Consider the following 12,930-nt stretch of genomic DNA (forward strand, 5'->3'; position numbering starts at 1 on the left):
TCTGGCAGTGTTAACACCCCCGTGAGTTTCCTGTAGATAGATACAAAAGCATATATGGGATAAACAGCATGCCAAGTAGCCTTGCCTCCCGGCAAAACATTTTCTTTCCTCCTTATCTTCCTTGCTCCCTGCTGCAGTTTGGTTTACCTTTTTTCCAGCAGCCCCCAGGCACATGAATCCTTAGCAGAGAAATTATTTCACATGTGGAAGGGACATAGGCCTGCTGCAATTTTCTCTGTACAGCAACCCCACAGAGAATAGAGGAATGTGTATATGACATAATCTTTAAAGTAATTCTAAGAGTGAGTTCACCTTAACAATTATGTGAGCAGTTAAACAGATGAGATTAAAGCAGATATGAAAGAAGTTATTGATGTAATTAATATATCACTCTGCTGATATCTAAGAAATCATAGTCCCTGTCCAAGAAATTTCTAAAAGTGAAATCAATAGGCTCCTCCAGCAAGCCCTAAAAAAAGTGGGAAATAGAATAGCATAGCATAGCATAGCATAGCATAGCATAGCATAGCATAGCATAGCATAGCATAGCATAGAATAGAATGCTTCCAGTTGGAAGAGACCTAAAACAATAATCTAGTCCGACTGCCTGACCACTCCAGGGCCGACCAAATGTTAAAGCCTATTAAAAAGGGCATTGTCCAAATGCCTCTGAAACACTGATAGGCACAGGGCATCGACCAGTTTCTAGGGAGCCTGTTCATGTTTGACCACCCTCATGGTAAAGAACTAATTCCTCTTGTCAAGTCTGAACCTCCCCTGACACAGCTTTAGAACCATTCCCACACGTCCTGTCACTGGATACAAGGGATAAGAGATCAGCGGCTCCCTCTCTACTTCCCCTCCTCAGGAAGCTGTAGAGAGCCATGAGGTTACCCCTCCTTTTCTCCAAACCAGGCAGACCCAGGGTACTCAGATGCTCCTAACAGGACATGCTTTCCAGCCCTTCCACCAGCTTTGTTGCCCTCCTCTGGATGCATTCAAGTACCTTAACATCCTTCTTAAATTGTGAGGCCCAGAACTGCACACAGAATGGCACACAATACTCCTTTGGCCTTTCTGGAGATTTTGGGAGCTGCCAGTTTTGTGTAGGGAATCTTAAGCCTTCCAGCCGTGAACTGGAACTAATACTACTGCTAAATCATCTCTGTGAAATTACCAAGACCCACGGCACTGTGCTCTGGGGAGAGATGCACCCAGAGAGCAGGGGTCCAGCCCTGTAATAGTCAAAGCAGGGCAACGAGGCTGTGTAAGACCAGAGGGAGAAGGCCCATGGCACTCTGCTAAGGACAGCAAGAGGAAACGGTGGGCACAGCCCCGGGACAAGGGGGAGAAAGCAGCACGGGTGGGGATAGCAAGGCCACCTGCACTGTTAGTAACACCGACACTTATTCTGAGGTTTTCAGGCCTTTATTTTCTTTCACTGTCTGATCCTGAGACTCAGAGGGCCGGGAGCCCTTGAGGGCCGGCGCATGCCCCAGCTGCTGGCCCAGACCTGGTTTTGGCAGCAGCTGGGGCGTTCTTCTAGTGCTGCCGGCGGGGTGGCCTCATCTTGGGTGGAGAAGAGGCCCCGGGGCTGCTGCACCTCCTCTTCGGGGGTCACCGTGGCCCCCCATGGGAGCATTCCCTGCCCTGGCTGGAAGTAGATGGAGATGCTGCGGCCTCCTCGGGCTCCTCCTGGGGTGGCTCTTGCACTGCAGGGGTAGGAACGGGGGCAGAGGGAGGGCTGCCAGGACCCCCACGAAGGGCAGCTGCTGAGGTGCTGGGGAGGCCGTCCGCATTGGCTCCTTCAGGGCTGCCGGAGGGGGCTGGGCCATGTGTGGGAGACCCTCCTTGGGAGGTAGCAAGGCCGTCCTCCAGCCACAGCAGACGGTGGGCCTCCCCGCTACACCGTTGCACGGCGACGTCAATAAGCTGCTGCACAAATGTCGCCGCGTGGTTTTGGAGGAAGGCCCCCAGCAGCTGGACCAGGAGGTCTTCATCCAGCCCAAAGAGGCGCAGGAGGGTCATGACGAGGTCCTCCACTATGGCTGCCAGTGAACGCCATCTCCCAAATATCAGCCCCAGCTCCCGAGACACCCAGGGCAGAAGGGGCTGCAGGAGCGCTGGGTGCTCCCGGAAAAGGAACGCCCAGGTGTTGGGCTGGAGGCCGCCCAGAAGAGCCCTGGGCACCATCCCCACAGGCTGCCGTTCTGTTGCTGCAGGACTGTGGGCAGCTGGACGGCCAGGAGCTCCTCCCGCCTGGCGGCCGACGACTGATGTTGCCACAGATGGTGTGACGATGTGCTCCTCAAAGTGGTCGTCCGCCCGCACCGAGTGCACAATGGAGAGGATCCTCCTCTTGCAGAGGGGGCACTCGGGCTTGCTGTCAGCCCACCGCGCGATGCACGCGTAGCAGAATTGGTGGAGGCACGGCATCGCGTAGCTGACCTCCTCCCAGCTCTCCAGGCAGATTGGACAGCGGTTGTCCAGCTCCCTGGCCATGTTCTGCATGGGCTGCGGTGGGCTGGGGGGAGCTGGGGATGTCGAGCAGCTCCCTCTGACAAGTGCTGCAGCAGCGGGTGTCGTGCTAGAAAGGGAAGAGTGGCCATGGTCGTGGGCTGGCCCAGGGAGGGCTGGAAGAAATGGCCAGGTCCCCCAAGAACGAAAGCCTCCCAGCTCCACAGGATGAGCTGTCCCCTCCCAGCTCACCTGTGCTGCTGCGAGCGCGCCTGCTGGGTGCCCCGGCTGCCTGAACGTGACAGGGCCGGGGGAAATCCTCCGACGGCTCTGGGGTCGGGCACCGAGAGCTGCAACAAACAACTCCCTGAACACGACACCAGCACCAAAGGCCTCGCTCAGCACTCCAAACCTCGCGGCCTCACTCAGCTGGAGTGTGGGCACGAGCCGGCCGGGTGAGACTCGGTGCCCGAATTTATAGCAGCGAGGGACACTGTGTCCCAATGCATCGGTCGGGGACGTCACAGTCCATCGCTAGGTGACATCACCGGGCATCGCTCGGGGACGTCGCGATGGGCCATCCTCGCCCATAGCACTCTCCCTGGCAGTGCTGCAGCCCCAGCACACGTGTCTGGAGTTACCGCAGCGCCACTGCCCACTCCATCCCCCCATCGCTTGTCTTGTGCTCGGCATCGGTGTTTCACGCCAGTCATCGAGGCCTCAGCCGTGTCTTCCTAGGGCCGTGTCAGGTCTCTCTGGCCGGGGCAGATGTCTCCAGGCACACATGGCAAGAAGGTTCACTCGGTAATGCCTCATGCCTCCCTGGGAGGCTGCAGGACAAAGTGCCACAGGCTCTCCCCACTCCCCAGCACTGCTGGCCAGCCTGCTGGGCTCCCCTGTTTCCTCGCACAGCGGGTCAGAGGCAGCACTTGGCTCGCACTGACAGGTTTTCTCCTATCTTTCTCCCCTAGCCAGAGGGCACAAGGGTGATCCCCTCTGCTCAGCACCCATCAGGCCTCATCCAGGCACTACGTCCCATTTGGGGTCCTGGGCAGGAGGGAGGCCGACATACCAGCGGGGCTCAGGGGATGCAAGGAGGGTCTGTGGGGCTGCGGCTGGTTCAGCATGGAGCACAGAAGGTGTTGGGACATCTCGCAGCACATCCCAGTGCCTATGGGGCAGGCATCAACGGGATGGGAACAGGCTCTTGCCAGCACTGCCTGGCAGGAGGGTGAGAGATGGTGGCACCTCCTGAAACTCAAGAGGTTCAGGCTGCAGATAAAGAATCAGAACCAAAATCCTTGTGACAATCATGAAGCACTGGAATGGGTTGTCCAGAGAGGAGGTGGGATCCCTGAGCCTGGAGGTCAGCCTTCAAGACTTGACTGGGCACAACCCAGAGCACAAGTGTCACAAGCCTCTTCAGCTCACTGAAGTCCTGGAAGAGAAATCATTGCCAGTGGGAAAAGTAGTGAAGGTTTCCAAAGGCACGGCAGCTTCCAGAAGCTGCAATGTCAGAAGACCATTTTCTGGTTTCCTTTGGTTCAGCAGCTTTCACAAACATTGATTTAGAATAGAATAGAATGCAGTAGATAGAGTAGAATAGAAATAGGACTAGACTAGACTAGACTAGACTAGACTAGACTAGTTCCAGTTGGAAGGGACCTACAACAATCATCTAGTCCGACTGCCTGACCACTCCAGGGCTGACCAAAAGTTAAAGCCTTCTCCAAATGCCTCTGAAACACTGACAGGCACAGGGCATCAACCACCTCTCTAGGTAAAGAAATGGTTCCTGATGTCAAGTCTGAACCTCCCCTGACACAGCTTTTCCCAGGGAGAAGAGACCAGCGGCTCCCTCTCTACTTCCCCTCCTCAGGAAGCTGTAGAGAGCCATGAGGTTGCCCCTCCTTTTCTCCAGACTAGGCAGACCCAGGGTACTCAGATGCTCCTAACAGGACATGCCTTCCAGCCCTTCCACCAGCTTTGTTGCTCTCCTCTGGATGCATTCAAGTACCTTAACATCCTTCTTAAATTGTGAGGCCCAGAACTGCACACAGAATGGCACACAATACTCCTTTGGCCTTTCTGGAGATTTTGGGAGCTGCCAGTTTTGTGTAGGGAATCTTAAGCCTTCCAGTCATGAACTGGAACTAATACTACTGCTAAATCATCTCTGTGAAATTACTTGATATGATGAATAGATTCTGCATATTTTAGTTTTATGAGGATAAGAGTTTAAATGGGCAAAAGACAGAAAATTCTTCCCTGAAGTTGTAATCATATACAATTTCAAAAATGCCGTATATTCACCATGATTCAGAAGCTCCTAAAAATGACTAGAAGTAGATGTATGTGCCTTGACCTTTCAGATCAAGATAAAGTGGTTTGATGTTAATAGTTGAACATGCAATATTTTTAGACTTCTAATTGAGAACACCATGCAGTATGATTTAATGAATCCCTTTCAAAAGCTTCGAAGCTATCAACAGCCTGGAAGCCAGAGTTTGCAAGGGAGTATTTGCGGGTGGCCTGAGAAAGGTGTTTATTGCTGTGTACGTACCAGGTCATATCAGAGAAACCAAGGCTGCGCTACTGCTTTCATTTATTTATCGACCTTTGACCTTGAACTGGGCAGAAAAGAGAGAAAACCATTTCCATTGAAAAAAAAATAGATTAATAAACAATGGTTTCCTACTATGCTTTCTGTTCATGTTCAGAAGTATTTTAGAGGTAAAAATGTTGTTGGCATTTGTGAAGTTGTACTGAGGCTGTTTGAGAAAGCTATTTTCAGAAAAAGGTGGGTTTTGTTTTTTTTCATAACCCAGTGATTGACACTCCTTAGCTACAGAGTTGTGTTGGGAAGAGTAATTTTCCTGGAAAGATTTAACTGCTATTGGGGGGAAGGGAAGAGAGCTTCAAGAACAATATAGAATAGAATCATAGAATGGTTTCAGTTGGAAAGGACCTTTAAGATCATGGAGTTCAACTGTTAACCTAGCACTGCCAAGTCCACCACTAAACCATGCCCTAAGCACCACATAGAATCCTAGAATGATTTTGGTTGGAAGGGAACTTAAAGATCATCTAGTTCCAACCCCCCTGCCACAGGCAGGGACACCTTTCCACCAGACCAGGTTGCTCAAAGCCTTGTCCAATCTGGCCTTAAACACTGCCAGGGAGGGGGTAGCCACAGCTTCTCTGGGCAACCTGTTCCAGTGTCTCACCACCCTCACAGTACAGAATTTCTTCCCAATATCTAATCTAAATCTACCCTCTTTCAGTTTAAAACCGTTCTCCCTTGTCCTATCACTACTGGCCCTTGTAAAAATCTACACATCTTTTGAATACCTCCAGGCATGGTGACTCAACCACTTCCCTGAGCAGCGTGTTCCAATGTTTGATGTGAGAAAATGTCACCTGTATGTTACCTGAGACACTTGTATGGCTGTTCCTGCATTCCTGCATGCTTTGACTCTCTCCAGAATATTGCTATTCATGCAAAATTGCAATTGGCCCTGCAATCATTCCTCTTCCCCATGCAAGTACAACCAAGTGTTTTCTCCAGTTGTCTCTAAAGATAATCAGACTTCACCTGCAGAATGCAAAGCCCTGGGGCATCTTTAAATGTTTCAAATCAATCAGAGCAATATTTTCTACCTTGTTTATTGTAGAGTGTTTCGGAGGGAGTTGGAACTTCAGGGAGGTGGAGCTCAGCCTCACCTGGGAGTGAGCTTACTCCCTCTTCCTGGAGAAAAGGAAAAATATTAAGGGTCACAGGGCTGAGCATTTGAAAGCTGCCAGAGGTCATTCAGGAGACCAGAGAGAAATCGGTTGTATTTTTTTAAACTGAAAAGACATATAGGAAAGAGTTAGGTTCAGTGACTCTGGAATTTCGGGTTGAAGATGCAGGAATGAGAGCAAAGTGAGCAGTTGCATCCCAGAAGAAAATCCTCCACATGCCAGATAACACCTCTGAATCAAGAATGTGAGGCAGCTAGGAGGAAATCTGGATCAGATGTGTGCTGGGAAGCCAAGCTTCCCCAGAGGAAAAGTAACTGAGGAAAGAGCACTCTGTTGTCTAAAATCTGTTGAGTTGTTATCATCAGGACCTGGAGCCAAACTCAGTAAACCCTGTTCTAAAGTGGCACTGAGGGCTCACTGAAATCCAAACAAGGGCACTCACGATACCCTTGGCTCAGCATCAACAGGAAAGTGAAAAAAAAAAACAAAACAGAGAGCCAAACCTAAGGTGAAAAAAAGGCTGACAAAGTGTGTCAATTCTCCCCTCCTCTAAGTGTTGCTCCTGTCTTAAGCATTTCCTAGCAAAGGACAGGCATGGAAACAGCTTTTTCTCAAAAGGAGCTGGCCGTGGGTTTAAGTTTATGCAGGTTGCATGCGCTTATCAGAGACAAACAGTAATCCTGTTTACTTTTAAAAATGATAATAATAAAAAAGGCAATACATTTGTATTGCTTCATGATTCCAAGCCAGTTCTTTGAAAGCAGTTTTATGATGTTTGGGTGTAGAGCTATATTTTTTGACCTTTAAATCTTAGTCAGGTAATTAAGCGAGGATTATCAGGGGAGTAATGAGTTTTCTTCCTAAAGAATGAAGATGGTCCTTTCAAGTTTAAAGATTTAAAAAAAAAAAAAGTAATAATTCATTAGGTTTTTACAGTATCTGTGTTTAACGTAGTCTCTTTCTGATGTTTGGCAGTTGATTCGAAGTGAAACATGAATTTTATCCCACATGCTGAATAAAAAATAAATTACTTCCTTATTCCCTCTTGGCTGTCACCATACACCATATTTCTCTAGCATAATATTCTTAGATATTGGTATATAGAAGAGGAGGTGGTGTTTTGCAGTGGCATATTTAGTGGAAATCACAGGCAAGAAAAATAAGCTACATCCTGAAAAGAAAGGCAGGGGAGAAAGCAACAGATTTTGTTGCTTTAGATCTCTAGCACAGAACTTTGGAGAGAACATCTTGCAGGTTCATTATCACGGAATCACAGAATCACAGAATCACAGAATGTCAGGGATTGGAAGGGACCTCGAAAGATCATCTAGTCCAGTCCCCCTGCCGGGGCAGGATTGCCTAGACCATATCACACAGGAACGCGTCCAGGCGGGTTTTGAATGTCTCCAGAGAAGGAGACTCCACAACCTCTCTGGGCAGCCTGTTCCAGTGTTCAGTCACCCTTACAGTAAAGAAGTTTTTCCTCAAATTTAAGTGGAACCTCCTGTGCTCCAGCTTGCACCCATTGCCCCTTGTCCTGTCAAGGGATGTCACTGAGAAGAGCCTGGCTCCATCCTCTTGACACTTGCCCTTTACATATTTATAAACATTAATGAGGTCACCCCTCAGTCTCCTCTTCTCTAAGCTAAAGAGACCCAGCTCCCTCAGCCTCTCCTCATAAGGGAGATGTTCCACTCCCTTAATCATCTTCGTGGCTCTGCGCTGGACTCTCTCTAGCAGTTCTAGAATTCTTCTCTCAAGAAGAAGTTCTAGAATCTCATTATTGTCTAGTTGTACACATATTTTCAGAACTAAGTCATCTCTGCAAGTTGTTGAAGCATTTTTTGGCATGAGGCCTGAAATAATTTTTTAGATGTCTTTGAATATTTTGAATCAGTTGAACAGCTATTTGAGCCTTTGGGAAGGTTGGAAGATGAACAGATTCTTAGAGTTTCCAAATGTAGTTCTAGAAAGGCATAGGAGTTTTCTTTTGCAGCCAGCATATCAATGTCTTAGCAATTACCTTTTTTGTATTACACTACTTTCTTTATAAGAATGTATAGGAAGTGTGTTATTTTTTAAAAAGGCTTTGTTGTCAAAAACTGTTTTTCTGACTCACAGGCTTCTACAAAGCATAGCAGCTTTTATTCATGAGAAAAAATTTCTGTCTACTAATTCTAAAACTTTTTTTTATCACTAAGAATGTTAACTCAAGTTCTTTTTCAGTACTCTTGTCCTCTTTGTAGCATTTAACATTGTTTGCCCTTTCAATAATGCTTCAAGAGAAGTATATAGTATTTACTTTTGCAAATGGGGGCAGAATCAAATAAGAGCCTTTTATAAAATCCTGTCCTCTGCTGAGCAGAGCAGATCCCATTAAAGCTGGCGTGGATGAGCAGTCATTTATCCCTGGATGGAATTCGGCCCTTTGTGAGATGCTATTTGGAATTAATACCCAAATCTCTTAAACCATGAGGAACTAAGCTTTAGGATTCCAAAAATTCTTCATGTGCAAGGCAGCCAATGATGAGTGTAAAACAATTTTACAACGATCCAAGTAAAAATATTGCCCAGAAGAAAATTAACAGAATACCTGAAACTTAGGAAGGTGTGACTTAAGAACACTGATTACCTCCCTGTCCTGCTTGAAGAAATTTCTAAAGGTAATGCAATTCTAAATGTAATTTCTAGCGGTTAAGTGGGAAACACCGTAATGGTACACGTAGGGCTTTTAAATGCGACTAAGAACCACATGCACACTCAGTGTACTCAGTGCAAAAATGAAACTGATTTGGAGAAATTAGTGCAACCAGTGCCTGCACATTTGGGACTGATAAGGTCCAAGTTCCCCATGAGACACACACACATAGATCACACTAGTCATAAATTCAGAGTCTTACTTGACAGAAAACAAAATACAGGAGCATGAATCTACAAGAATACATATAGCGCTCCTTGAAAACTGTTGCTGGTAAAAAAAAAGGATCCCTCTTACAGAACAAATAATCCTATCTTTGGTCAGTCCTTTGTTAATTTAGCGGCTGAGGGGAGTGGTAGATGGCTGCTGCTTCTGGGAGCAAAATGGAGGTTCCAGAGAGCCATTACCTTGGAAATCCCACCTAGAGCTAACAGCTCTTTCAAGAGATAAGAGCTCTTCCTAACTCTCTCTAGGTACTGGGAGTTGTCCGCAGAGGAGACTGTATGACCCGGTCTGGAAGCAGAACTGCGTGAAGATGCCTTCCCCTCCCATGCCCACCACAGGTATTGTGACCCCTGAGATGTCACAGCAGAGCGTCCAGGTGATTCAGAAACGTATGATATTGACTGCTGACCAAGCCCATCCACTCTTCTTTCTTGCTAACAGTTCCTGCCCCACTACCCTTAGGCATGGCCACACAAACCTTACTGTTTAACCCTTGTGGTTTCAGATCTGACCTTCTGCTTCAGCCAGCATGGCTGCGAGTCAAGAAGATTGCCTGGGCACAAGCTGGGAGCTCTGCCTTACAGCACAATAGCGCCCTTGGGAGAGGTGCGCACCTGGGAAGATCAGATTTGTATCGTTGATTCTTGGTTTATTTCATCGTAATTGCTCGTTCATGCTGGGGTAGTGAGCTGGTTTGTCAGAGAACTTTCTTGCTGGATACTAGAGGCAAGAACAAAACATTATTTCAGTCACTGAAGCCAAATGGAAATGAACAATTAATTTTCTGTAGTTAACTTCAGGCACTCTTGCTTCATTTGGTGTGGATGTCCATGAAGTGAAAACTTCAGGAAGGGTTATTTTATGAGCATCATTATTCTGTGAAAGGCAGTTATTAATAAAACTTATAGGGTCAGATCACTTTTACTGAAGTACAGAAGATCTGTACAATACAGCTCTGCATCCTAGTATAAACCCTTCTTTCTGAATAATTTGTCCTGTACATACCAATGCAAACAAAGAACTGGATGTGGTTCTAGGAAGGTTCATCAGGAAGGCATTGCTGGTAAGAGACTCCTTATGCCCTCTTACTTTCTGCTGCCACCTGCTAGTAGTTTCTGCACCTAACTCAAGTTCTACTCCTCTGCCTTTTCAATGCATGCAGTAATTCTTAGTGTATAGTGAATTCTTGACCAGAAAGGTGTATTACCTACATACACCTCAATATTAACTTTCTCAGCCAACAAAAATTGATATAACCTCATAATAGTAACTTTTTATTGTAACACATTTTTTTATAGTATGACTCTGTATGCATGTGGTGATAGATGTACTCAGAGGTCAGTGACTGCTGAAATCTCTACCAGCAATCTACTGGCTCACAGTAATGATTTCAGAGTGAGGGGCCCTACGTGGGCTCTGCTCCTGTGCTTCTGGGAAGACTGCCTCTTACCTCTGCTTCAGTACAGGTAATGAAATCCATTGCAAACAGCTTCATACTCCAGTGAGGCACACCACCTCTATGCCATTCAGAACTCACAACTCCATGAATTAAAGGGTTTTCTGGAGTGCTCACTTTGGCTTTGGTGTGTCAGCAACAGCACTCCAAGTCCTCTGCTCACGGACATGTGTGGTCTTCACTGTTCAGACCTGTATATGCAGCTTAGCTGAGTGATGAAAGCTATACAGTCTTCTGCATCACTCTTCCACCAGCCCTCATCCAGAGTGTTAGAATCTGCATGTAGTCTGAGGTTTTTATTAGAACACAGTCTGCCTATTAATTACCACTATGAGCCAGGTGAAATTAAACAATACTTCAAGTACTGTCAGAGCCTGCTTAGTAGATTCAACATGTGACTTTTAAAGAATAATGAATAATAAAATAGTAATATCTAGGAATATTTGTACTTGATTGCTTTTGGCAAGTAAGAAGCAGTATGCTGAAATTAAATACAGCCATAGTAAAAAAAATAAAAGCCTCTTAAACTTGCAGAGCTGAAATTCTTCTACACTCACTTGTAATTACAGTGTGGTATTCACAGAGTCCCAGAAGGAGGAACTTAGTAGCTTGTCCTGGTTTGGCCTAAACCAGGCCGATTTTCCTTTCAGTGATTTTTACTTTCAGCTAAGTCTCCTCTAAATAACTGCACTTTCTGAAACTAACTGCATGTTTTTGCAGACAGTGTCTGCTTCCAGGACTGATAACGCTCGAAGTTTGTAGTTATCGCTGAGGCACCGGTAGGGATGTTGTGCAGTAAGGCTCTTGCTGTACTTTTTTCTTAGAGAAACCAAGGTCACCGCTGAATTCCTCACTGCTTACAAGTGAAAAGCCGAAGGGGGGTCGCAGCTGCAGCGGGGAGCAGACAGGGCAGGTGACCCAAAATTGACCAACGAGGGTATTCCATCCCATACACGTCATTCTCGGTATAAAGCGGGGGGATCACGAGGGTCTTGCTCCTCTTGCTCGCTCTTGCTCTTTCTGCTATGGCCGGTGTCCAAGGAGGACTCTGTCTGTTTTCCTGCTGCCCCCGATCCTGATCTGTGCATCCCTGAATCCAGCTCTCGACCGTCGCTAGGCCCAGCCTGGGCCTTCCCGGAGCCTGCCCTGCAGTGCCGGTGGTGACGTTGCTGACATCGCGGGAGCTCGATCTTGGTTTTGTATATATATTTGTATATATTTGATTATTCCAATATTATTATACTCTTTTTCATTATTATAGGTTTATTAAAACTGTTTTAACTTTACAACCCGGAAGTCTCTCTCCCTTTTCCCTTTCCCTTTCCCTTCGGCTGGGGGGGGGGGAGGGTTAACAGAGAGCGTCTGCTGCAGGTTTAATCGCCAGCCCAGCTTTAAACCGTGACAGATTTATTGGCGCCCAACGTGGGGCTCGAGAGAAGCTCCAACAGGTTGCTCTGATAAGTCGAATCCCAGCTCCGGCGGGAGGAGACCCGGAGAGCTCAGCTGAGAGAGTATCAGATTTCTTCCTTTGAGATTTACGAGGGGTTGGAAATTAAAACAGACAGGGAAGATGCTGATGTCATTTTTGAGTACTGTGTTATCTCGTCTTTTTATAGAGTTTCTTTCACAGTTGAGTATTGCAATGATGCCTTACCTGCCGTGGGCACTGTGTTATTGTTTGCTTCTTATGAATGTTTACATGCGGTTTAGCAGTGGGCGCTGGTCGAAATGTATTGTTTTGGTATGGGGTTTGATACTGATTTATGCTGTGATAAACTGGGCAGTTACTATTCCGATCTCTTATCTCTATAACACAATGATGGGCAGTTTTAATCGCGAATTAGTAGCAGCGACTTCATCTGCACGCTCCAGGCGTCCTTTAGCTGATTCTGTTAATGATTACACTTCCAGTTTTACTTCAGGAAATAGTACCTTCTCCTTTTCTGCCAAGCTGGTTCCTCTAGATTTTGTGAAATTAGGATGGTGCTGTCTAGGTGGCATGTTTTTATTTTCGGTTGTCCTGAATGTGTTTCTGATGTGGGATAAGATTAAGTATCGGTGCAGGGACAGGTGTAGGTGTTATGCAGCCACCTCAGATCCTACAGCGTGTGCTGCCGCTACAGCTCGCACCGCAGCTGCTACACCCCCCAAGATGGCCAGTGCAGCTACTCAGACTCTAACAAGTCTCAGCACTCCCACGACAGCCACTGCATCTACTCAGACCCCAGCATCTAACGAATCTGTACCAATTGCTCCTGTAACCAGGAAGAAATACCAAAAGAAATCAGCTCGTGAAGAGGAGGATGATGACTCAGAGCCTTCTAAGGCAGAGCCATCACAGGACCCAGGT

This window comes from Nyctibius grandis, chromosome Z (genome assembly GCF_013368605.1).
Source record: "Nyctibius grandis isolate bNycGra1 chromosome Z, bNycGra1.pri, whole genome shotgun sequence".
Taxonomy (NCBI): Eukaryota; Metazoa; Chordata; class Aves; order Nyctibiiformes; family Nyctibiidae; genus Nyctibius; species Nyctibius grandis.